The sequence below is a fragment of the Anabas testudineus genome, chromosome 9, assembly GCF_900324465.2.
Source record: "Anabas testudineus chromosome 9, fAnaTes1.2, whole genome shotgun sequence".
NCBI lineage: Eukaryota > Metazoa > Chordata > Actinopteri > Anabantiformes > Anabantidae > Anabas > Anabas testudineus.
Genome location: NC_046618.1, coordinates 24,529,158 through 24,556,989, shown reverse-complemented (window position 1 = coordinate 24,556,989; position 27,832 = coordinate 24,529,158). Strand labels below are relative to the sequence as shown.

General features: G+C 41.3%; 1 protein-coding gene and 1 pseudogene across 1 annotated transcript in view; both read right to left on the bottom strand.

Annotated features, from left to right (window-relative positions):
• Positions 1-27,832, bottom strand: part of LOC113150531 (GTPase IMAP family member 8-like) — a 60,801-nt gene that overhangs the window by 24,563 nt on the left and 8,406 nt on the right. The window lies entirely within an intron of this gene.
• Positions 1,472-27,254, bottom strand: LOC113150528 (annotated as a pseudogene).

The window sequence follows — 27,832 nt, the reverse complement described above, 5'->3', positions numbered from 1 at the left end:
TTGAATTGAAGTTTTGACTAACAGTAGTAAAACATTTGGTCCAGGACGGGACAGATTCATACATCTCAGCACCTCTCTCTTCACTGTGTGCTCAGGCAGACTGAACAGATCTGGTGTTTTAACTAACTGCAACTAACTGCCATCTCTCCTCTTCTCTCTCTTTCCCTCTCCCTCTCTCTTTTCCCTCTTCCTGTCTCTCTGTCGAGCTACACGTCATTCCACCCTTTGCCCTCTGGACCTGTCTGACTCGTCCTGATGCCCAACTTCTGGCTGGAGATCTTGTCGCCTGGATCCACCGTTTGCCCTTTGGGATGCGTTTGGAGACCGGATTGGTCAAGCTACTATGATGTCGGTCCCGGCCTCGGCGGACGTCGGAAGCTGTTTCTTGGAGGTCTCGACTCAACGTTCGATAGTCAAGGAATGGAACAAGTCTGCCTGCAATAACTAACTGGACTCCATATTAACTTAAAAGACTTTAACTGTTATACTGGACTGCTGCCTACACAGCATGTAATCACCCATATGAGGATGGGTTCCCTGTTGAGTCTGGTTCCTCTCAAGGTTTCTTCCTGTTGCCTTCTCAGGGAGTTTTTCCTTGCCACTGTCGCCCTCGGCTTGCTCATCAGGGACAATCTGATTATTATGATTCTTACACATTCACTGTTCATGTACTGCTCTTTGGTTGTGTAAAGCTGCTTTGTGACAATGTCAATTGTAGAAAGCGCTCTATAAATAAAAAAAAAAATAAAATTGTGTTTTCACCACTGTCACAGAGCTTCCTCTCCACTCTCCACAGGTGGCCACACAGTGTCTGATAGGTTCAGTTTTTTTTTAATGAAAACCTTGATCTCCAATCAGGACATTGCCAAGTTTTGTCTTTTTGTCTTCACTTTTCCCCACAAGCACAATCCTGAGAGGAGACACTATAAACAACAGAGAGAAAAACAGGATCTAAGTGGTGGTTTGACCACTAGATGGTGACAGATGGTGAATGTCTCTGCTCTGAAAGGGAGTTCTCAGTAAATCAGAGCAGCAGTTTTCTCTGAACTTAAATCAGTTTCTCCCTGGTGAATAATTTCTAGACCTCAGGTAAACAAAAGTTAAGTTACAGTACTGGAAGACAAGTCTTCATAGTATTAAGCTCTACTGCTGATAATTAGTTTTTGTTATGTTAAATGTAACTACAGAGAGTACGAGGTACATAAGGCTCTAAAGTTTATGTTACTACATAAACTACACAGTATTTAAACCAGATGTTGCTCCTACACTCACCTCTGACAGCTGCACTAAAATGCTGTTTGGCATTAATTAAACACATTTGTCTTCAGTAAATTTCATCTACTTACATTGGTCGACTGGACTTAACGCTGCTGATGAAGTATGTGATGTAAACCCTGTTTGAAGACAAAGCTGCTCATTACAGTACATCAACTTCATCTTCACATATTAGTGAATGTGACAACATTATAGATCAAGTATACTCACAATCAAAAACGTAGTTTTTTGCTGTCACTAAACCCTGAGTAACATGGTCCCTGAGACTGGCTGCTTCTTCATGACCACTGGATAAATCAGACTTCACGTCCTCAAATACATCACAGCTCACATGAGCTCCATCGTTCTCTTCCACAATCTGGTCCATGATCTTTAACAGCTCTGGACGTTCGAGATTTTCCTGCCACAACATCTTGTGTCTACATTTCCTCATAATGTCTCCTAACAGATGATGCTGCAGGTATTTTACTGTGGAACCTGAACTCTCCTCTCTGGGTGTTGATATCAGCACCAGTGAATGATCAAATGATCGATCACCAAAGAGTTCAAGGATTGATCGTAGCCTCTTTGTTTGTAGCTCAGTGAAGTCTTCAGGCTGTAGAACCAGCAGGAACACATGAGGTCCAGGAGCAGAGAGTCTCACTCAGTTTTCTACATGTTCTGTCAGTTTGTCTTCAGAGATTTCAGGATGTACCAGATCTGGGGTGTTAATGAGAACTATTTCTTTGTCCTCAGTCAGTCCACTGACCCTCAGACAGTGGTCTGGTTTATTCTCAGTGTTGAACTTAGCTTCTCCCAGTATAATGTTCCCCACTAAACTCCTCTTTAACCAGTTGTTCCCGAGCAGAACAACCCTCAGCTCAGACACTGAAATGAAAAGTATTCTAATTATTAAAATGTTAAATATTGTTTCAATAGATAGAGTGGAATAAATAATACATTGATATCCCACTAATTTACTGTATATACACTGTAATGTAATTATTACATTTTTTAGTTTTTGATCTGTTAAATCAGTTCGACTCACTTGTAGGCGGCACGCCTCCAATGCTCCTTCTGCGCTTCATGGGTTGTGGTTTCTCTGTGACTGTAAAATGGGAAAAACAATCTTTTCAATCTACTGTCTTCTGAACATGATCAGGGCACAAATCATTCTCATTATTAAGTGGTGCATTTCAATAACTTGAAACAGCTTAATTCCGGGTCCACAGACATGTTATTATATAGTGTGTGTTGGACAATGAGAGAAGACTGTATAATTCATACTAATAAAGTCTGACTGGACCCACCTGGTGCTGCAGCTGCCATTATGTGTTCTGCTGAAAACATCGTCTGGAAATAAGTTGGACACTAATTCAGCTGGAAAGAAAAAAATAAAATGCCAAACATTTATGTTGCAGTTTCTATTTATGTCCAGACTCATATTCTAGTGAGTTCATCCAGGATTTTCTGAAATACGGAACGAGAGCACAGTTACTCATCAAGTACTGAGTAACTGTGTCATTATTATTATTATTATTGTTTATTTTCTTAGAAACTTTGTAAACACTGCAGCCAGTTAAAATGATAATGCAGACATTATAAATAATAAAATAAAATGAATGAAATAAATAAATAAAAATAAATGAGTAAAAACACATCACAACATAAAGAATACATTTTTGAACAGCTAAATTTTTCCAGTGTAAATTGAGTTGTCCTCCAAACGGCAGCAAACAACAGAGGGTTCACTTTACAATAATCTGTGTCTGTATGTTTGGTTTTTCACTCTATCAAACTACTTCAATAGTAGTTTTTAAAGGTTCTTGGAGTGAAGTGAGTGAAGGAGGAATAATAAATGATCGAAATAATAAAATCCACGATATAATGAAATCCACGACACAGACACAAACGCTACAGAACTGTCCGATACAGGATATAAACGTTATTAATGATATAATAAACAAATAATTTGACACATTTACAACATGTCTGTATTGCATGTCTGTATACTTATCCAGTAGAACAAATTAAAGAATTTATATTTTTAGCCTCTAGCTAACTTGCTAATTAAACATGCTAACATTACAACATTAAATGAAACAGCTAAACGTACTGCGACATGTTTCCTCAGATTAGACGTAGAGTTTTATACTCTGAAATGTCTTTGTCTGTTTTGACAGAGAAGACACAGCATGACGAAGCTGTTCAAACATGTTTTTAACATGAGGCCAGGTTTGTTCATCCTCTTCAGTTGTAGAGAGCTCCGCCAACTTTGATCTTATAGGACTGACAACTTTTTTCCCGCTATGTCGAATGTTAACGGAGTAAGAGAAAAGTTACTTCTACACAGAAATACTAAAGTAAAAGTAAAAGTATGGTGCAGTAAAACTTCTCATAGAAGTACAATTTTTTCAAAAAATTACTCAAGTACATGTAACAGAGTAAATGTAACACGTTACTACCCACCTCTGAAAATAATTAATAAGTAATTAGTATTTTGCTTGTAACAGGAAAGGACATCTGTTACTGCTAAGTGAACTCAGATACAGTAAAAATATATATATGTTTAAATTCCTCTTCTCCCATAATGTCCTGTTGTCTCCTCTAATATTCTAGTGTCTCCTATAAAATACCAGTTTTGTCTCCTATAATATTCTATTTTATACCAAACACATGAAACCACTTCTGACAGGCATCACACTTCTCCTATTGAAGTAATAAACACAGAGTCTTTATTTTATACTTATATTGTGAAAGTTAAAAAAAAGTTTCTTTGTGCAGGGTAAAACAGCCAGTGACGAGATAGAGGAAGAACCTACGACTTCAAAGAAAAAGAAAGCTGCATTTAACAGACAGAACCAGGAGTCCTACTGGAAATTTTGATTTTTTGTGATGCACCAAGCCTGAGCATATTATCTGGTGACTGGCGACCGACTCTCTGATGAGTCTTAAAAACTGCGTCGCCACTTTATTTTAATCGGCAAAAATCTCACCCCTATATATTTAGAAAATACCGGTTTTTATGTATTATTTTATTTTGTTGCATTTATCTGCCACACCTTAAAGGCCGCTCTGTGAAAACATTGTCTGACATTAAACCAGTCCGTGGCGCAAAAAAGGATGAGGACCACTGTTCCACTGTAACTGACTGACCCCTTTGGTCAAGAGAGGTCCACATCCTGGAGACAGACCACAGTTTGTGAGTATGACAACAAAAACACTGAGTCCTGTCATATGTGGATGGTAGGGGGGGAGGATGAAAAATAAGGAACTTAACATGAAGCTATGGAAACCAATTAGAAACTATAGTACTACTCTGTTAAAACAGAGTCTGAGTAAATATGTCACATGACAAAGAAGTTAGTGAGATTTTATATTAATACAGACAGAATGATGCATTGCAGACGGATTCTAACTCTGTGGAACTTTTTGCAGACCATTCACAGTCACACCTGGGCCTTTCAGAGTCACTAATTAAGACAACATGCATGTTTCTGAACAGTGAGAGGAAGCTGGAAAGAATCCAAACCGTCACTGTGGTGTGGAGCTGGTGTAATCACTGGGTCATGTTACAGCTCCACCTGCTGGACATAGATTATCAGACCATGGTTCTCAATGCACAGACACATTTACACTGTGGACACAGTGAAAAACAAAGTTCAAAACTGGCTGACAGGAGTGAGATCAGAATCACATGAAGAGTGAACTGAGAACAAGAAAAGACCATTCAACAATAAGAGATGTAAGATACAGCCTAACAAATATAGAAGCAATAATCCTAGAATTTGCAAAAAAATATGAAAAAAAAACAAAAAAAAAACATAATGACACAAACAAGCACTTTAAATCAGCTGGTAAAACGTTCAAATTACTATGAGACAATTTAAGAATCCAGCTTTGCAGATCAATTCATTTTATTTGTTGGATCATATACTGTGGTTGGCGGCTTTGAAGATAGGATGTGACACAATGTGGGAGCTGTAAGAGTTTTACAAATAGGAAAAATAAGTTAGTATTATATATCAACTATTATTAATTATAGTGTTTTGGAAGAGACAAGTCATTTATCCAATTAACTGATAACTGAAGGAACAAGTGAGAAAGGTGGATTAAGGGGGTAAAACACCACCAGGTCTTGTCTAATTGGAGGTTCAGTACTATAGATAATGGAGCTAATGGTGCAGCAGAGACTGACACTTCATCAATTAGTATAATTTACTCTAAAAGCAAAAGACTTCTGCTCCAAACTAGAAAACTAACACAATTGAATTGTTTGTGATTTTACTGGACTGTTCACATCAGAAATAAAAACAAAACCTACATCTTAATTGTAATAAATAGACTTGTATGATTTTACACTCTTTACCTTGAAACATGAACAATGTAAATATAACAGTGAGTAACATTGTGATCTCACCTTTCTACAGTCTGATGACTTTTTTACATTCACTCACATTTAGAAACTTTATTTGTAAGGTAAGTAGAAACTATAGTGATCCAATAAATATAATGAAGTAAATAGTACAATATTTTATTTTCCACTGCAAAGACTTGTACGTTAATCAATATTCACCTGTTTATTCATACATAATGATCATTTTTAAAAAGTTACCACTCAGAGCTCTACTATATACTGTACTGTACTTGGTGGTGGCGGTAGTTTAGTTTTATTTATTCAGATTAACCAAATGTCCTGTCTGTAAAACTCAACATAGAAAACACTAAATCTATTTTCAGCAGCCACAGCTACATATGTAATGATAGTTAACAGTTTTAATAGATTAATACATTCTCTTCTATTAAATTCAGGCAGATTCAGAAGCTCTGAAACCAACAGCTTCACCTGCTGGACACAAGTAAAAACACACTAGAGATCATAGTAGATCCATAGTGAATTTATTATTATTATTGAAACAAAGGCACAAAGATCATTGCAAAACTTAATTAGTGTTAGTAATCGGCAGGAAACTGTTTTGATCATGTGATTATATGTTGTTGGTTCAACCTTTTAATCCTTGTGTATATTTATCTCACCTTGTGATTTATGAGCCTCTATCATCACTGGGTTTTTAGGAGAACTGATGAGTACAGTTGCTAACTGTATTCACTACGTGAAATGTGTAATGTGTGGACAGTGACAGAAGACAGTGTGTAAACTGTCACTGCTGACATCAGCTGGTACTGAAGCTGATTCAGCTGCAACAGAGGGAAGAATAAAAAGAAGTTAGATTATAATATTATAAACTCACACACGTCTCTATTTAATAGTGCAGAAGTGATGTACAGTCTCTTCACAAACTCGTAATGTTTTAATTCTTCTTCATATTTTAGAAAAATAACCTACAAAGAAAAAGTATTTTTACATTAAATTCTGGAAATTAAACTTCTGAACAACTTGAAATCTCTCTTTTACAAAAGTACAGTAACTGTGTGTCTTTGGACAAATAGTGAATGTTTGTGTCCTCTGGTCTGGGAGGAGTTTTACTGAAGTCGAGATAAGAATGAACATATCAAGAAGCAAATATGAACTGATTGGACATACTCAGTAAACACTAATGTTGACTATTTTAATTAACTGCTCATTGGCACACACCACAACATTATTATTTGTGTGTAATTTAATCTATTGAACAATAATTACTAGGTTTGTCATTAAATATTAAAGATGAATTTAATATAAACTTTTTTAAATTTTTCAAAATATTCCAATTTAATAGAATTAAATTGAATTCTGTTTCTCAGTTCTGAACCTTGTATTTGGAAGCTCAATAGCTTGATGTCTTTAGTTCTGTGGTTGCTCAGTTTGGATACAGCAAAGTTTCACAATAGTCTCAAATCTTAATGAAGAAATTATTATTTCATGTATTCTTCATGTCTTTTACAAACTATGAAACTTTCGTTGCTCTGATTTAATGCCTGAAGGAGCAGATATGTTTAGGGCAGTGATACCCTTTACCATGGAGAGGTAGATGTGTGAGGCAATCCAGAACTCAGGTGCCTCTGACCCTAGATGGCAAGACAGGGGCTGTAGAATAACTTGGTAAGTAGGTGAGTGAGGCACGATTCAAATAAATTGGCTGTGTAACAGTTTTTTGTTTAAAAAGAAAAAGGTTAATAGACCGTCTTGATAAAAATTCAGTTTATTTACAACAGCTTGGTTATGAGCTAAAATCACTTCTTGTTATCTTTTGTGCTGTGTTTAAGCTACCTGCAGCAATCCAACAGTACAAATGACCAGAATATGTTTTTGTTCCTGTCCAGACACTAAATGTTGTCATGTGAGCAGACAGGTCCTCCTGTCCATCATTTATCACAACAAATTCAACACAACCTAGATTTGAGGAAGTGGGATTTAGGAAGAGGGTTGCTGAACTAGCTATTTGAGAGCGACATCTTAATAGTAGTAGTTGTATAAATACAATTTGAAGTTGTTGACAATTGACTATAATGATCATTATAATCACTGTTATTGAGACAGAATTAGTGAACTAAATGTATTGAACTAAAAGTATTGAACTAAATGTATTGAACTAAATGTAAATGTAGTAAATCAAACTGAATTCTAAGATCATCCTTAAAACCCTGTACATTTGAATTTAATTTAGATTAAATGTTATTTAGTTCAGTTTGACTCACAATCAGGTGGAACAAATCTCCAGGTGCTGCTGCCATCCCACGTGACTTCACTTTGCCAATCGATTCTGTGGCTCACAGGGGGTAAAATTAGCGAATCAGAGAGACACAGACGACAGAGAGGAGAGAGATACAGACGACAGAGAGGAGAGATACAGACGACGGAGAGGAGAGAGACAGACGACAGAGAGGAGAGATACAGACGACAGAGAGGAAAGATACAGACAACAGAGAGGAGAGAGATACAGACGACAGAGAGGAGAGATACAGACGACAGAGAGGAGAGATACAGACGACGGAGAGGAGAGATACAGACGACAGAGAGGAGAGAGAGACAGACGACAGAGAGGAGAGATACAGACGACAGAGAGGAGAGATACAGACGACAGAGAGGAAAGATACAGACGACAGAGAGGAGAGATACAGACGACAGAGAGGAGAGATACAGACGAGGGAGAGGAGAGAGACGACAGAGAGGAAAGATACAGACAACAGAGAGGAGAGAGATACAGACGACAGAGGAGAGATACAGACAACAGAGAGGAGAGATACAGACGACAGAGAGGAGAGATACAGACGACAGAGAGGAAAGATACAGACGACAGAGAGGAAAGATACAGACGACAGAGAGGAAAGATACAGACGACAGAGAGGAGAGATACAGACGACAGAGAGGAAAGATACAGACGACAGAGAGGAGAGATACAGACGACGGAGAGGAGAGAGACGACAGAGAGGAGAGATACAGACGACAGAGAGGAGAGATACAGACAACAGAGAGGAGAGAGACACAGACGACAGAGGAGAAATACAGACGACAGAGAGAGGAGAGAGATACAGACGACAGAGAGGAGAGATACAGACGACAGAGAGGAAAGATACAGACGACAGAGAGGAGAGATACAGACGACAGAGAGGAGAGATACAGACGAGGGAGAGGAGAGAGACGACAGAGAGGAAAGATACAGACAACAGAGAGGAGAGAGATACAGACGAGGGAGAGGAGAGATACAGACGAGGGAGAGGAGAGAGACGACAGAGAGGAAAGATACAGACAACAGAGAGGAGAGAGATACAGACGAGGGAGAGGAGAGATACAGACGAAAGAGAGGAAAGATACAGACAACAGAGAGGAGAGAGACACAGACGACAGAGAGGAGAGAGATACAGACGAGGGAGAGGAGAGAGACAGACGACAGAGAGGAAAGATACAGACCACAGAGAGGAGAGAGATACAGACGACAGAGGAGAGATAGAGACAACAGAGAGGAGAGATACAGACGACAGAGAGGAAAGATACAGACGACAGAGAGGAGAGATACAGACGACAGAGAGGAAAGATACAGACGACAGAGAGGAGAGATACAGACGACGGAGAGGAGAGAGACGACAGAGAGGAGAGATACAGACGACAGAGAGGAGAGATACAGACAACAGAGAGGAGAGAGACACAGACGACAGAGGAGAAATACAGACGACAGAGAGAGGAGAGAGATACAGACGACAGAGAGGAGAGATACAGACGACAGAGAGGAAAGATACAGACGACAGAGAGGAGAGATACAGACGACAGAGAGGAGAGATACAGACGAGGGAGAGGAGAGAGACGACAGAGAGGAAAGATACAGACAACAGAGAGGAGAGAGATACAGACGACAGAGGAGAGATACAGACAACAGAGAGGAGAGATACAGACGACAGAGAGGAAAGATACAGACGACAGAGAGGAAAGATACAGACGACAGAGAGGAAAGATACAGACGACAGAGAGGAGAGATACAGACGACAGAGAGGAAAGATACAGACGACAGAGAGGAGAGATACAGACGACGGAGAGGAGAGAGACGACAGAGAGGAGAGATACAGACGACAGAGAGGAAAGATACAGACAACAGAGAGGAGAGAGACACAGACGACAGAGAGGAGAGAGATACAGACGAGGGAGAGGAGAGAGACAGACGACAGAGAGGAAAGATACAGACCACAGAGAGGAGAGAGATACAGACGACAGAGGAGAGATACAGACAACAGAGAGGAGAGATACAGACGACAGAGAGGAAAGATACAGACGACAGAGAGGAAAGATACAGACGACAGAGAGGAAAGATACAGACGACAGAGAGGAGAGATACAGACGACAGAGAGGAAAGATACAGACGACAGAGAGGAGAGATACAGACGACGGAGAGGAGAGAGACGACAGAGAGGAGAGATACAGACGACAGAGAGGAGAGATACAGACAACAGAGAGGAGAGAGACACAGACGACAGAGGAGAAATACAGACGACAGAGAGAGGAGAGATACAGACGACAGAGAGGAAAGATACAGACGACAGAGAGGAAAGATACAGACGACAGAGAGGAGAGATACAGACGACAGAGAGGAGAGATACAGACGACAGAGAGAGGAGAGATACAGACGACAGAGAGGAAAGATACAGACGACAGAGAGGAAAGATACAGACGACAGAGAGGAGAGAGACAGACGACAGAGAGGAGAGAGACAGACGACAGAGGAGAGATACAGACGACAGAGAGGAGAGAGACAGACGACAGAGAGGAGAGAGACAGACGACAGAGGAGAGATACAGACGACAGAGAGGAGAGAGACAGACGACAGAGAGGAGAGAGACAGACGACAGAGAGGGGAGAGACAGACGACAGAGAGGAGAGAGACAGACGACAGAGGAGAGATACAGACGACAGAGAGGAGAGAGACAGACGACAGAGAGGAGAGAGATACAGACGACAGAGAGGAGAGAGACAGACGACAGAGAGGAGGTGATCAGTTTCTTCCCTTAGAGGAGATAAAGAACAGTAAAAAAGTCAGAGTATCTAATGTGTATGTTTCTGTGTGTTTGTAGTTTCAGATATATATCAACCTCAGACCTACAGCAGCACCTGGAGATTTGTTGGCTCATATGGTAACACTTTCAGGACTGACACATGACAATTACTTTTTTCACGTCTGTTCTTGAATTTCATTAAATCAGAGCATTATCTGCTTTTTGAGATCTTTTAGTGTGTTTCACTTTGTCAGGGAGCTTTTATTTAACTTATTTCTTGATTCAATAAGTCTGGCAGTAATCTGGCATTCATGCACATGAAATCATCATTTAAAAACTACATTTGTATTTACTCAGGTTATCTTTATGTATTATATACATATGTATAATGTAGTTCAAAAAACTTAAAACTTAAACTTGAATTTAATTTAAAACATCTTCTTCTTACTTTTTCAATTCAATTAAAATCCAAAACACTTCATTTGTTCCCAGGGCGCAACACTCAGAGATCAAGAACCAATGTTTGGATATTAAGTCAACAGATTTTAATTTTTTCAATTCAAAAAACAATTTGTTGTAATCAGTTGAATGACTACTATGAAATACAATTTGACTTGTAATTTCTAGCAATAAAGCTGCAAATAGATAAAAAAAATTTACAGCTGGGGGCAGAGCCTTTTCTTACAAAGCCCCAAAGTTATGGAATAGCCTTCCAAATAGCGTTCGGGACTCAGACACAGTCTCCGTGTTTAAGTCTAGGCTGAAAACCTATTTATTTAGTCAAGCATTTTGTAAATAGATCTGGGAAGGACTCATGGACGTAGAGCATTATGGTGAACTGGTATGTTTAGATGCTGTCTTCCCAACTCTCACTGATCACTCGGGTTTGTTGATGGTGAAGTGTTTGGTTGCTCTACATCCCAGTGCGCCCTCATGTCTGTGTTTTCTTCTGAACCCACCCTTTTAGTTAGGCTGTCATAATTAGTCCTGCCGGAGTCCCTGCTGCACTACACTAAATATACATTCACCTCAAACTTTATTTTTTTTTATTGTATAACCTTTGCCCTCTGGACCTGTCTGACTCATCCTGATGCCCAACTTCTGACTGGAGATCTCGTCGCATGGATCCACCGTTTGCCCTATGGGATGCGTTTGGAGACTGGAGTTGGACACACTACAGATTTCACCAGGTAGTGAAGTCACCTGGGACGGCAGTAGCTCAGGTGGTAGCGCAGTCACCTAGGGACTCTAGGGTGAGTGGTTCGATTCCTGGTTCATCCTGGCTGAGGTGTCCATGGACAAGACACCGAAACCCTGTAGTAGTGCCCACTCAGTTTGGCAGCTGTCCAAATCCAATCCATCTACCGACTACTTGACGCAACGGAAATTCGTGCTTCTTCCGCTGCGACTGTATCTTCCCAACAATTCCCTCAGTAGAGGCCAGTCGCTTGAGCTGTGTTGCGTTGACGACGTGAACGGCACGCTATCCTGTGTATTGTTGGACACAGTGAAATCTCTGCTCACTCGGTTGCTCCATATAGCCATATATGCCCCCCAGAAGGACATCTGCTACGGCTGTCTGACAAACAATCCGAATCAGATCAGTCACAAATGTCTGTGGGGTATCCATGAGCATTTCTTCTGGGGCACAAACCATGGCAAAGCATGGTTGAGGCAGCTGTGTGTAGCATTTTCTAAAGTGGTTTTACAAGGATGAATTAAATTCATTTCATCTGTTTACATTGATTTCATTAAAGACTTGGTTTCAAGCTACAACAACACTTATCAAAGCAGTATAAAAATGACACCTATGCAAGTAACCCCTGAAAATACTTTGCGGGTATTTTAAAACTTGTACAGTTAATTTCCATTACATTATAAGAACCAATTTAAAATTAATTTTCATAAGGGGGATGTTGCACGAATATCCAGACTATTAAAAAAATTAATAAAAATACACGCAGAGTTTTACACGACGAGTTGTTCATTGTAGATTAATGCATTAAAACTTAAAGTGTTGGGTGACAAAGTTTTCCTTATAGTCACACTAATTCTTTAGTCCATACGTCACACTTCTGTCTAACGCTAGCTGTGATGTATTCAAATTTCCAGATGGATTTGGCTTATCAAATCGACCTAAATGGCCAGTGGGAAGTGGCGGTCACCAATATCTCATACCCACATTTTTTTGTACACGATGAAGAGGGAACTTGTATTTTTTAAATGTGTTGATTTGTGGCAGCATGGGGCTCCAACGTTAGGAGAATCCGCACTCGTCCTGTTAAAATAGAGGTGAAGTATAGTGACATAATCAGCCAGTCTTTTAACCCCCCACTGTACATACCTCTGGCAAAGAATAATACAGAAAACATTCACATTGAAATTAAAATGGACCAAAATAAACCAATAAACTTCAGACACGGTAAGACGATAGTGACGATACATTAAAGCGACATGGCACCCCCAAGGTATCAGGCTGACCCCCACCATTTTATGAGCTATTATGAAAGCCAAGTGGGTGGATTGTATGGATTTTATAGAGCCCGAGATGTACAGTTGCGGGATAGGTTCAGTATTTTCAAAATTGTTCTATCTTTTCGCGCCGTTGTTAAAACAAGTTTTTAGGGGCTGCAGTAGCTCAGGTGGTAGAGCAGTATTTTCACAATGTCACATTACTCTGGGCAGCAGACTTATTTCACAATCCTGCGCAACGCACCCACACAGAGCAATAATTGAAACGCTGCTGAATTTCTGTGATGACACCCTGAAATCACAATTCACAGCAGGCCTGTTGGCTCCATGGATTCGTTCGTTACAAATAATGGACCAAATAGAGGTTTACTGAAAAGGGCCACCTTCAGTGAAGAGTCTAACGAATTTCATGTTCTTGGACTTATCCATGCTGCTATATTTTTCTTTGAGAGGCTTCTTTTGAACTCTGTGGATTTGAGGATCAAGTTGACCAGAGCAAACAAAGCTTTTTGTCTAATGCACACGGCTAATGCGGATTACAGGTTGAAAATACTGGGCACCTCGTTATATATCAAGAAAGTCACAATAGCACCGTCGGTACGGATCGGCCATTCTGCTGAGTTAAGGAGAGGTAATGCTTTAAAGTCTTTTATTTCCGCCTGAGGAGCAGGGATTAAGAAAAGATGTAAATAAAAGCGAGGATACACCAGACCATTTTTCGCATAAGTGTTTTACTGAACTATCACATCCCATTAATGGAAACTTGTTTGTGACTGGCTTCAGCTGAACACACTGATCTGAAACCGCATCACAACACCAGCACAGAGCTACCGCTGTAAAAGTAAAATAGTACCAATGTAAGACAAGCTTTTTTTTCAGATCCATCATCTGGATCATAGAACTTTTATTTTCTGTGACAAAGAGCCGAGAAAAACCTTATTTACACACTAGAAACAAACTCTTTCTCCTTAACATCTGTAGTTTGCCATTATGAAAAACATTGTCATTGACACAAAAGAGTGTGAACATGTATATAATATAATATTATATACAAAACTAAACATAGTTTTAATTCATTTGAGAGCCTCACTCTCTCACTCTCTGATCCTAACTGGAAAAATCAAAAACCAGTCCTGTTTGTTATTGTGTACCGTCCTCCTGTCCCTTACTCTGAGTTTTTAACTGAATTCTCAGACTTTCTATCTGATTTAGTTCTTAGTGCAGATAAAGTCATTATAGTGGGTGACTTTAATATCCATGTAGATGTTGATGATAACTGCCTCAACACTGCATTTAATTCACTATTAGACTCCATTGGTTTTACCCAAAATGTAAATAAACCCACTCACTGTTTTAATCACACCCTTGATCTTATTCTGACATACGGTGTGGAAGTTGATCAGTAAATAGTTTTTTCCCCAAACCCTCTTTTATCTGACCATTTCTTAATTACATTTGAATTTACAGTACCAGACTTTACTAAACCTACGGATAAGATTCACTACAGTACATGTTTATGTGAAAATGCTGTTGACAGATTTAAGGAACTGATTCCATCTTTTATTTCAGAGCCATGTACCAACACAGAGGAAGGCAGTTATTTCAACGTTACTCCAGCACAAGTGGACTATCTTGTTAATAGTACTGGTGCTTCACTTGGAACAATACTTGATACTGTTGCTCCTCTGAAAAAGAAGCTAGTGAGTCAGAGGAAGTTAACTCCATGGTACAATTCACAAATCCGTAGCTTAAAGCAGAAATCACGTAAGTTGGAAAGGAGGTGGCGTTCCACCAATTTAGATGAATATTGCCTGGAAAGATAGTTTAATAATATATAAAAAAGCCCTGCGTAAAGCTAGAACTTCATATTACTCCTCATTAATAGAGGCAAATAAGAACAACCCTAGGTTTCTTTTCAGCACTGTAGCCAGGCTGACAAAGAGTCATAGCTCGGTTGACCCTAGTATTCCCTCAACTCTCAGCAGCAATGACTTCATGAATTTCTTTACAAATAAAATCATAACTATTAGAGAAAAAATTGATCAGATCGTCCCTGCATATAGCATGGATTGTACAACAACTCTAAATCCACGCTCGTACTTAGACTGCTTCCTCCCCGTAGATCATTCTGAATTAATTTCAGTAATTAATTCCTCTAAACCATCAACATGTCTCTTAGACCCCATCCTGACCACACTCCTCAAGGATGTCTTACCTTTGATCAGCACGTCCATATTAGATCAGATCAATCTGTCTTTACAAATAGGCTACGTACCACAGGCTTTTAAGGTTGCTGTAGTCAAGCCCCTTGTTACAGTTCCTCCCTCTGCCCCTGTCTGCAGCTTTGGTTTTGTTTTGTTCTGGTCTCACCCTCCTGTCTCACACCATATATGGACTTCCTCTTCCCCCCACTCTCCAGTCTGGACTAATTATTGACTCATTTCACCTGTGCATCCCTTTGTTTTAAAAGCACCCCTCAGTTCTCTGCTCATTGCTGGTTTGTCACCCTGATTTCATTCATGCTCCACAATTCTGGTCAGTTTGTTCGTTTGTCCATCAGGAACCTCTGTTTTGTTTGTTAGTTTGAATTGTTTGGCCTGCCTTTTGCAGTGTATTTTTGGTTTGTTACTTTGTACATCTGCGTTGTCCGTTAGTTTGGTCCACATTAGGGTGTAGTTTCAGTTGTTACTTTGTATGTTGGGTTATGGTTTTGTTTGTATGTTGTTACAGCGTTTTTGGGTCTCTTTCATTTGATACTACGTTGGTTTGTGTTAGTTCCCTGTGTCCCCTGCACTTTGTTAATAAATATATCTTTTTTTGTTCTTACTCGTTCGTCCCGTTAGTCTGTTCGTAACAGAACAAACCAGCCACGTTTGCGACCATGGAACCACCACATTCCACCACTGGTCGCTTCCCCCTTCCTCCCTGTCCTAGTTTTGTTTGTTATGGGGGCCTGGCGGATATTCTGGAGGAGGAGTATTTAGACTTGCTTTGCAGTGCGGAGCATTTGGTCGGTTGGCTGCACTCGGGTGTGGACCCCGAGTGTTTCGAGGCGCTGTACAGGGCAGCAATCAGAACCTTTGTGAAGAAGGGATACATGATGACGTATCCAGAGTTCCAGCGTCTTAAAGACGCTGTGATGGCTTCTCTGAATTCCTTCAAACAAGGGTTTTGTTTGACTGCCCTGCCTAGCCAGCACCATTTGCTCTCCTCCTCCAGTACTCCCCGGTCCCCAGCGTTTGTTAGTCCTGCAGCTAGTGCTGCTTTAGTTGGTTCTGCAGCCGAAGCTGCTTTAGTTGGTTCTGCAGCCAAAGCTGCTTTAGTTGGTTCTGCAGCCGAAGCTGCTTTTGTTAGTTCTGCAGCCGAAGCTGCTTTTGTTGGTCCTGCAGCTACTGCTGCTTTTGTTGGTCCTGCAGCTACTGCTGCTTTTGTTGGTCCTGCAGCTACTGCTGCTTTTGTTGGTCCTGCAGCTACTGCTGCTTTTGTTGGTCCTGCAGCTACTGCTGCTTTTGTTGGTCCTGCAGCTACTGCTGCTTTTGTTGGTCCTGCAGCTACTGCTGCTTTTGTTGGTCCTGCAGCCCATGCTGCTTTAGTTAGCCCAGCAGCCCATGCTGCTTTAGTTAGCCCAGCAGCCCATGCTGCGTTAGTTAGCCCAGCAGCCCATGCTGCGTTAGTTAGCCCAGCAGCCCATGCTGCTTTAGTTAGTCCTGCAGCTGATGCTGCCTTTGTTGGTTGTGCAGCTGAAGCTGCCTTTGTTAGTCCCGCAGCCCATGCTGTTTTAGTTAGCCCCCCAGCAGCCGATGCCGTTTTTGTCAGTCCAGCAGCCGATGCCGTTTTTGTCAGTCCAGCAGCCGATGCCGTTTTTGTCAGTCCAGCAGCCGATGCCGTTTTTGTCAGTCCAGCAGCCGATGCCGTTTTTGTCAGTCCAGCAGCCGATGCCGTTTTTGTCAGTCCAGCAGCCGATGCCGTTTTTGTCAGTCCAGCAGCCGATGCCGTTTTTGTCAGTCCCGCAGCTCCCGCTGCTTTTGTTGGTCCTGCAGCCCAGGCTGCTTTGGTCTCGGCTCCTTTTCCTGTCACGGATCCGGCTCCTGTTCCTGTCACGGATCCGGCTCCTGTTCCTGTCACGGATCCGGCTCCTGTTCCTGTCACGGATCTGGCTTCTGTTCCTGGTCCTTCAGCTGTTGCCGCAGTTGCAGCCACCTTGATTGCTGCAGTCACCGCTGCTCTGGTGTCAGCTGCTGCTCCGGTCCGTGCAGCCGCCAGGTTCCCAGGCGGGTCGACGCAGAGGTCGCCGTCGTCGCCGTCTCTTCAGTCTGCGGACGGGTCGACGCAGAGGCCGTCGCCGCCGTCTCTTCAGTCTTCGGACGGGTCGACGCAGAGGCCGTCGCCGCCGTCTCTTACCTTTGAACTTTGTTTGTCACCCCAGGAGATGTGGTGGGATGACAATGAGGACACCACCACCCTGCTCCTGTCTCCTTGGGGGGCCCCTGAGAACTGTGCTCCTGTCCTGGCCCCTCAGCTCCAGCTGGCTCAAAGTTCGTCGCCGCCGGGCAGTCCGCCCGGGGCTCTCCAGCCTTGTTCGTCGCCGCCGGGCAGTCCGCCCGGGGCTCTCCAGCCTTGTTCGTCGCCGCCGGGCAGTCCGCCCGGGGCTCTCCAGCCTTGTTCGTCGCCGCCGGGCAGTCCGCCCGGGAGTCCTCAGCCGTCTTGCTGTTCCCCGGCTCACTGCTCGCCATCCGGCAGTCCGCCTGCGGGTCTCCTGCCCCATGGGTCGTATCCTGGCCCCCGGCCTGGGGGTCCTCGGCCTGCTCTCCGACTGGCTTTCCGGTCCCCGGTTCTCCAGCCGGCTCAAGGGTCTCGGGTTCTCCCTTCTGGTTCGTCGCCTCCCGGCCGTCCGCCCGAGGCTCTGTCTTCTGGTTCGTCGCCTCCCGGCCGTCCGCCCGAGGCTCTGTCTTCTGGTTCGTCGCCTCCCGGCCGTCCGCCCGAGGCTCTGTCTTCTGGTTCGTCGCCTCCCGGCCGTCCGCCCGAGGCTCTGTCTTCTGGTTCGTCGCCTCCCGGCCGTCCGCCCGAGGCTCTGTCTTCTGGTTCGTCGCCTCCCGGCCGTCCGCCCGAGGCTCTGTCTTCTGGTTCGTCGCCTCCCGGCCGTCCGCCCGAGGCTCTGTCTTCTGGTTCGTCGCCTCCCGGCCGTCCGCCCGAGGCTCTGTCTTCTGGTTCGTCGCCTCCCGGCCGTCCGCCCGAGGCTCTGTCTTCTGGTTCGTCGCCTCCCGGCCGTCCGCCCGAGGCTCTGTCTTCTGGTTCGTCGCCTCCCGGCCGTCCGCCGGAGGCACTCCTGGTCCGTTTGCCGCCTCCCGGCCGTCCGCCGGGGGCACTCCTGGTCCGTTTGCCGCCTCCTGGCCGTCCGCCGGAGGCACTCCTGGTCTGCTGCGCCCGGTCCCTCCTCCGGGCCTCCCTCCGCCCGCCCGGTCTGATGTTTCGGGCCCTCCTCCGGGCCTCCCTCCCCCCGCCCGTCCTGGTTTGCTTGGGGCCATCTGGGATCCGCCCCTTGCCGGGGGGGTTCTGTTACAGTTCCTCCCTCTGCCCCTGTCTGCAGCTTTGGTTTTGTTTTGTTCTGGTCTCACCCTCCTGTCTCACACCATATATGGACTTCCTCTTCCCCCCACTCTCCAGTCTGGACTAATTATTGACTCATTTCACCTGTGCATCCCTTTGTTTTAAAAGCACCCCTCAGTTCTCTGCTCATTGCTGGTTTGTCACCCTGATTTCATTCATGCTCCACAATTCTGGTCAGTTTGTTCGTTTGTCCATCAGGAACCTCTGTTTTGTTTGTTAGTTTGAATTGTTTGGCCTGCCTTTTGCAGTGTATTTTTGGTTTGTTACTTTGTACATCTGCGTTGTCCGTTAGTTTGGTCCACATTAGGGTGTAGTTTCAGTTGTTACTTTGTATGTTGGGTTATGGTTTTGTTTGTATGTTGTTACAGTGTTTTTGGGTCTCTTTCATTTGATACTTCGTTGGTTTGTGTTAGTTCCCTGTGTCCCCTGCCTTTTGTTAATAAATATATATTTTTGTTCTCGTTCGTCCCGTTAGTCTGTTCGTAACACCCCTACTCAAAAAGCCTACTCTGGACTCAGGGGTCTTAGCGAATTATAAACCAATATCCAATCTGCCCTTTATCTCTAAAATCCTTGAAAAGATAGTTTCTAAGCAATTGTACGACCACCTGCGTAGCAATAACTTGTATGAAGATTTCCAGTCAGGATTTAGAGTACATCATAGTACAGAAACAGCACTGGTAAAGGTCACTAAAGATCTTCTACTAGCATCAGACAATGGTCTACTCTCTATACTCGTCATGTTAGATCTTAGTGCTGCATTCAACACTATAGATCACAACATTTTATTACACAGACTGGAACATGTCATTGGAATCAAAGGAACAGCACTAGAGTGGTTTAAATCGTATCTATCAGATAGATTTCAGTTTGTACATGTTAATGATGAGTCTTCCATGCACAGCAAAGTCAGCTATGGAGTTCCACAGGGATCTGTGCTTGGACCGATTCTTTTCACTTTATATATGTCCCCTTTAGGCAATATTATTAGGAAACACTCTATAAATTTCCATTGTTATGCAGATGATACCCAGCTATATTTATCTATGAAACCAGGAGAAACTAATCAATTAGTCAAACTTCAGGAATGCTTAAAAGACCTAAAGACCTGGATGTCCTCCAATTTCCTTCTCCTAAATCCAGACAAGACAGAGGTTATACTGTCTGGGCCTAAAAATCTCAGACACTATGTCTAAAGACATTCTCGCCATTGATGATTTAGTTCTGGCCTCAAGTAATACCGTAAGAAACCTCTGAGTTATCTTTGATCAGGATAGCTCCTTCACTTCATACATCAAAGAAATCTCTAGAACTGCCTTTTTTCACCTAGGAAACATTGCAAAAATTAGGAGCATCCTGTCCCAAAGTGATGCTGAAAAACTAGTCCATGCATTTGTTACTTCCAGACTGGACTATTGTAATTCCTTACTAATGGGATGTCCCAATAACTCATTAAAGAGCCTCCAGTTAATCCAAAATGCTGCAGCCAGAGTTCTGACTGGAATTAGCAAGAGAGATCATATTTCTCCAACGTTAGCTTCTCTTCATTGGCTCCCTGTTAAATCCAGAATTGAATTTAAAATTCTTCTCCTAACTTATAAATCCCTTAATAATCAGGCTCCATCTTATCTTAAAGAATTCATAGTTCCTTATCTTCCAAGCAGAACTCTCCGTTCTCAGGCTGCAGGTTTACTTGTGGTTCCTAGAGTTTGCAAATGTAGAATGCGAGGCAGAGCCTTTAGCTACCAAGCCCCTCTCCTGTGGAACCAGCTCCCAGTTCAGGTTCGGGAGGCAGACACCCTCTCTACATTTAAGACTAGACTTAAAACTTTCCTTTTTTATAAAGCTTATAGTTAGAGATGGATCAGGTGACTCTGAACCATCTCTTAGTTATGCTGATATAGCTTAATCTGCTGGGGGACCTCTACTGATAAACTGGGCTCCTCTCCTCTCTCCTATATCAATGCAAATGCCACCATTGCATGTCATTAACTTTGTGTCTTCTCTCCTGTAGTTGTGTTTCCTCCTCTCTGTCTCCCTCTCTCTGTACTTTTCTGCAGGTATCCTTGGCCTGGAGCTGTACATCTCCAGAATCCAGTTCATCTGCCCAATGTTCTTGCTGCACATTGTTGTCTTTATTGCCTGCTATTCTTTTCTCTCTTCTCTTTCCACTCACCCCAACCGGTTGAGGCAGATGGCCGCCCACTATGAGCCTGGTTCTGCTGGAGGTTTCTTCCTCTAAAGGGAGTTTTTCCTCTCCACTGTTGCCTAAAACTTGCTCAAATGGGATTGTTGGGTTTTCTCTATAATTTTTTGTATAAATATTTTCTGTAAGGTCTTAAACCTTACACTGTAAAGTGCCTTGAGATAACTTCTGTTGTAAATTGGCGCTATACAAATAAAATTGAATTGAATTGAAATTGAATTAATATATAAATATATTATATTAAGTCATTCATTTTTGTTTCTTTAAATTATAAATTTCTAGAAATTGATATAATTAGAATTTGGATTAACTAGTTAATTATGGGAAAACAAAATATGTTTGTGTGTTGTCAACCTCAAACCTGTGAGACTGGAATTACTCACCAGATGCTCCAGGACTGCAGGGAGACTTGTAGTAAAAGTAGGAGGTGGGATACTTTCTTTCCTCTCATTATATTCCTGGAGCAGACCACTAGAAAGTATCAGTCCTCCACGGACATTATGCTATTGGCCTTAAAACGATATCAGGTATGAAACATTCAATCCAAAAACATAAAATATGTCATGCTGACGCTCCTCTATGGTTCCATTTTCTCTAATCTCACGCTAGGCTGTGTGTTTATAATGGAATTTGTCTTTTTGGTGTTGTATTTAGTGATGAAAGGTAGCTGGAAAGTGCACTGAGTAATAAATTACTATATAATTAGTAATACAGTTGTTTATTTTTCCACTGGCATTGCTGGTCGATACAGGACATACAGAACAGGCAAATAATGTTGCAATAAGCACAAAACTGAAAAGCACTGTTCATTATGACATTCATTCATTTATCAGTGGTTTATACTATTGGAAAACAACAGAGCAGAGATGTGCAACGACTGATGAGTGGTAATGAAAGCACATTTACCACTTCTGGGCAGTAGTTAAATTTTAGATCAAGTCAGAAGGTACGAGACAGGAAAATATGTTAATGTGAAAATCTGCAGTATCAGGAAAACCCTAGGCCTTCACATGAAAGCACAAAATGGAGGTCTGGGGCTAAGGTGTGGAAATGAGATTGGCTTAGTAAGTTGGACTTTGTACATGTTTGTTTGTCCATTTTCAGACAAAGTTGTGAGCTTTGATGTATATTTTTCAGACATTAGCAGCCGTTGGATTTTCTATCTCTCCTCAGCACTGCAAACTCGCTTAAAACATACTATTCATCGTCAGTTCAGTTCAGTGGTGGTTTAGCTTTATTCATTCAAAGGATCAAAAAGACATGTCTGAACAATTTGGTTCTCTCATGCTATTCTACAGGACCTTTGCTCTCCTGGGGTCAAAAGTTTCTCTTTCAACTTCTTCATTTCTTTTTCATGTTTGCTTTGCAGCTCTTCCAGTTCTTGTCCTCCACTGTCTTTATGTTGCGTCTTCAGTTGCTGTATCAGTCGATTCTTTTCCCGTTCATGTTTCTGCTGCAGTTCTTGTATTTTCTCTTTCTCACTTTTTTTGTTTTCCTCCAGGAGCTTCTGTTTGAATTCATTCATAGTTTGCTCATACTGTTGCTCCAACTGATCCAATTCTTGTTTCTGAATTTGCTGCTGTTGAAGCAAAAGTTCAATTTCCAAGTCCTTAATTTCCTGTTTGTGTTGGATGAACAGATCGGCCTTCTTTCCACTCTGAGTGACTTTGTCCTGGGTTAAAAGTTCCTTCTCCAGGTTTTTCATTTCTTGTTTGTGTTTCTTCTTTAATTTATCCAGTTGTGCCTTCACTTTTCTTTTGTTTTCAGTTGAATGTTCTTTTATCAGACTATCCAAACATTTTCCTTTGTTTTTCATGCATTGATTTTATTTTTTTCCTGTTTTCTTTCTTTTGAGTCAGAAGTAACAGAATCAAATCAGTCAGTTCTTCTTTACGTTTGTCCTGCAGTTCATCCATATGTTGTTTCAGGCTCTTTTCTTCATGAACTGACAGATCAGTTAACCGTTTATACTCGTCCTGCATCACCTTCATTTCTTTTTCATGCTGTTGCTTTACATTCATCACCTCCTCCATGTGGTTTTCTATCAGATCTGCAAAGTACTCTTCTAGTTTATATTTAAATTCATTGGATTGTTCTGCTTTCTGTCTGGCTTCATCTTCATATGTTTTCTTCATGTTCTTCAGTTTTCTATTATAATTTTCCTCCAACTCTTTAAACTCCTCTTCTTGTTCCTTTCTGAGTTGATCATCTTCATTTATTTTGTTTTCATATTCTTCTCTTTCCTGATCGTACCTGTCCTGGAGTTTTCTAAGTTTTTCTTGCTTCTCCTTTTGCTTCTGTTCGTCATCTTGTTTTCGAATTTCCCACCATTCTTGTTGTTCCTTCTCCCAGGCTTCATGCTGTCTTCTGATCACCTCTTTACTCTCCTCCAGCTCTTTGTGAGTTTTTTCTGCCCACTCCTGTCGTTTCATTTCTTCCTGCTGTCTTTTCTTCCTCTCTTCCTCTTTTCTGATTTCTTGTTCTTTTTTCCTCTCTTCATGCTCTTTGTTAATGTCCTAACTGTCCTACTTGTCCTTCTTCATTTCCTTGAGTTGTTTTGTTTTCACTTTTCTCTCTTCTTCGATTTTTGCTCCTTGTTCATTTAAACTTTTTTGCATTTCTTTTATTTCTTCCTCGTGTTTTTTTTTTCAGCTCCTCTCTCTCCATTTTCCTTCATAACAGTGTTGATCTTTTCTATCAGTTCACTGACTTTCAGGTGTTTTTTTTTTTTTCAACATAGGTATTAAAAACATGGTATCTTCCACCGGAGTCACTGATCAACCTCTTAAAGAAATCATCACATTTTTTTAGCAATGTTTAGCTCCTCTTTTTCCACTGAATTTCCTCTTGTAAAAAGAACGATGGTGAATTTTTCAGAGTTCCCAAACACTTTTTTGATGAGTTTTAATGTCTCTATATCCTCTGGTGTGAAATTGCCAATCTGTAACACCAACAGGAAGACATGTGGTCCTGGAGCCAGAAGACTGATACATTTCACTATCTCCTTATTAACCTGTTCATAGGACAGAGTATCAAACAGACCAGGAGTGTCGACCACAACAACAGGACGACCGTTAACTTCACTCTGTTGTTTCTGACATTGTTCAGCTTTGAACACTTTTCTTCCCAGAATAGTGTTTCCTGAAGAACTTTTTCCACAGCCAGTCTTCCCTACCAGAACAATCCTGAGACTCTCTGGACTCTGCTCCTCTTCATCACCTGTGAAATAAAAGAGTATGATTTACTTGAATACAAACTTCTTGTATCATACATTTGTATAATTCTTGTACTACTAATACTACTACTGTTTTGGGAACGATTTACTGTGCTTACAGTTAACTTTTGTTTTCAGGTTCAGTTGTTGCTGCAGTGTCGATATGTGCACCTCTTGTTGTAAAATCATTTCTTGAGCATGGTTAAAGGTTTGAGTTGTGTAGCAGCATAATTTATCTTCACGAGTTCTCATTTTCTCTAAACCATCCAGCATCTCAGAGATCTGCTTCCTGTCCTTGATGTTGACAACAACATATCTTCCTCCACAGCTCTGACAGAGCTCCTGGATGTCTCTGTTCTCTCTTACAAAGTTAACAACAGCTGGATCTGTAGGATCTGACTCCACAGTGAACAGAATCATGGTGAAGTCATTGACTATAGAGCTGAATGTGTTCTGGATGGTCTCTAACTCTCCCTTGTCTTCATCAGTGAGGGGACCCACAGGTAGGACCAGGATGAAGGCATGGACCCCCTCAGGATCACAGAGGGAGATACACCTGAATGATTCCTCCATCACTGTCTCCTGAGGTTTTCCACACAAGGCAGGCAGCTCCACCAGGGAAACCCAACGTCCACACACCTCTCCCTGATTCTTAACACACTCTGATGAGTTGGAGACTGAATGAAGCTCTGTCTGACCTAAAATGGTCTTGGCTACTGAAGTCTTCCCTGCTCCTCTTCTACCACACAGAACCAGGTTCAGAGGAGGTTTGATTAGTTTAAACACAGGCAGGTGAGTTTCATCCTTTTTATTTGCAGTTTCTTCAATCTTCTTCATTAGCACGGTATAGTTATCTTCAGACATTGTATAGTGTCTTCCTTCACAGTCTTTAATGAGTTTGTTAATAGGGACACTTGCTTCATCCCCCTGATGTGTGATGACGACCATTGAGTATTTAAAAGCATCTTGATCAAACAAACTCAGGATGAACTTCAGTGTTTTTCTGTTCTCCTCAGTGAAATCAGAAGGTTTCACTAACAGCAGCAGAACATCTGGTCCAGGAGAACAAAGAGTCACACAGTTCATCTGTTCTCTCACTGCTTTCTCAGACAGACTGAACATGTCTGGACTATTCACCACTGTTAATTTTTTTTTTTTCCAGTTTCCATAAGCCACTTCACATTGCTCGCCTGATTTTGTTTGTCTGAGAAATATTGGCTGTTTGCTCCCAATGATGAAGCTGCATAGTCTTTTCTTTTCATCTTCATTATTTCCAATCACCATAATTCTGAGTCCACCTGCTATAAAATTATAAAACAAAATTAAAAATTATACATTGAGGACTCATTGCTTCTCATTTAGTCCCATAAACTGTAATCAATTATTATTTTTTAAGAGATATTTAACAACTAATGAGTACCGCAGTTCTTTTTTTATGTGACAAATCTGACTGAAATAGGATAAAGTGGTATGTTATGTAATGTAATAATAACAATTGTTTTTTCACAGTCGTGTTTGGTATTGGCAAGTAGTAAATTAAATCATTTTAATATTCAAATTTAAAATCTAAATAAAAATAATGAATGGTGCATATTTTCACTCACTAGTAACAGACTAGACATTTAGATCTTGTTATAACACAACAAAGGATGACTCACTCTTGTGAGGTAGAGATTTACTGCTGTATTTGTGCTTCTGGGATGGCAAATCATCTCTGACTGTGAGGAAACACAAATATACAAAAGTATTATTTCATCTGGAAGTCAGAGACACTTCTGATCTCCTCAAACTGCTCACCACAAGCATGCATTGTATTTATTTATTGTTGTTTTAAAACTGTGTTTGTTTAAAACAGGATCGCCCTTCTGCATCTTAGGCAAGTTTATTCTCCCAATCTGTGCAATATAGTTCTCATATATTTAAACTAACAGAACCTTTCTGCTAAAGTCAACCACATGTTTACACTCATACCTTTAATATTCTTTCTATTTTTTGTTTAATTAATGTATTATAATCAGAACTTAAAATATAGAAAAGGTGAAAAGGCCACACTTACTGACCTCTGTGCTTGTGTTCACAAGATGTTATTTAAATTAGTTACTCACAGTTAGGGGGCAGTTTTTTAGAGCTGCTGCTGCGTTTTAGGTGTATTCTGCCTCCTTTTCCTATAGAAACACAGAAAAACTAAGTTATTATCACATCTCATACACCTACTATATATTAAATCTTTACAAATGGTCACTTTCAAGATGTAGTACATTTCACGTTAAGAGAAGTAAATACAGCAAAATTAAAACGACCACCGCAGTGATGTTAATGAGGGGGTTTTACTGTCCTGTCAACTGTCCCACCTACATTTATCCTACTGCTCCTCCCAGTCACAAGCATCTTCTCTAATTCTTAAGCCACTACCACCCCTATTCACTCAGGGAAGTCAAAAGAAGAACAATGACAACAGAACATTACCCAGGATGTTAAAGTCCAACTGAACTCACCTGGTGCTGCAGTTGTCATGTTACTTTGATTTAACAGGAGACCATCTGCTGGGTTTAATGAGACGAGGCTGAATATTCTTCTGATGTACAGAAAAACTGCACGAGATGGAGACGATATAGTCAACAATGCTTAGTTGGTCCTCAGTGATGACCCCAAGATTCCTACTGTAAAATCCCAAGTTAATGTTGATGCTGTGCTATTTGGAAGGTGGCACAGGCAAATCATGACAAATATACACACACCTAACAATGGAATTTAATAATATTACACCTATGCTTTTTTTAAATGACTGCATGTGAAAACACCCAAAGTCTGCAGACAGATTAAGTAAAACTAGGACAACGTACTGTGCCACAGTTATCAGGATGGCTGTTTCTGTAGAATGAAGGCAGACTGGTTCACATCAAGGAAGTTAAGTTAAGGACTGACTTTGATGAATGCTGCATTAATAGTGTTGTTCCATCCGTCATTCATGTGTGCAAAATGTAGGAGTGAACAATTGTGAAACCATCTCAAGAATGCTTAAACAACTGCTTTGTTTAGTAAGAGATTATGCATTAGGCCACTTCCTACTGACTGGTGGCAGTTCCACTTTGAAAATCACTGCCTGGCAAAAAGAACAAAACACAGCTCCACCTGGATTTCAGTAAGCAAATAGCTTATTGAGCCTATGTGATAACATGTTTCAGCTACAACACACAGTTTGTAAAGCAATAGGTTTTAGCTGTGTGTGTGAATTATAAACATTTCAACTGGACCCTGATAATTAATGATAAAACTGCATAATTGTCTACAGTGCGGAGAAAACAGTGTCTACACCTCAGTTAGTAAAGTTACTGTGGTAATAAATAGAGATGCAAACACTCACCTAAAATCAATGACAAAGTCAATTTAAAGCCACTGATCTTAGTTCAGGTCTTTGTCTGGTTAAATCAACAGTTCTAATCAACCGACTACAGTTACTACAGCTCCTTTTTTTCCATTTACATTAAATCAAGGAGAGTCTTAGTTTTTTTACTCACCATCTGAGGAGTCTTACTGTTCCACAGGAGCAAAAGAACTCTATACCCTAAATCAAAGTTAAAGTGTGTGTTCCTTGACTTAGATAGTTTGCCTTGTATCTGCCAAATGACTAAATGCAAATGTAAAGTGAAAGCAAA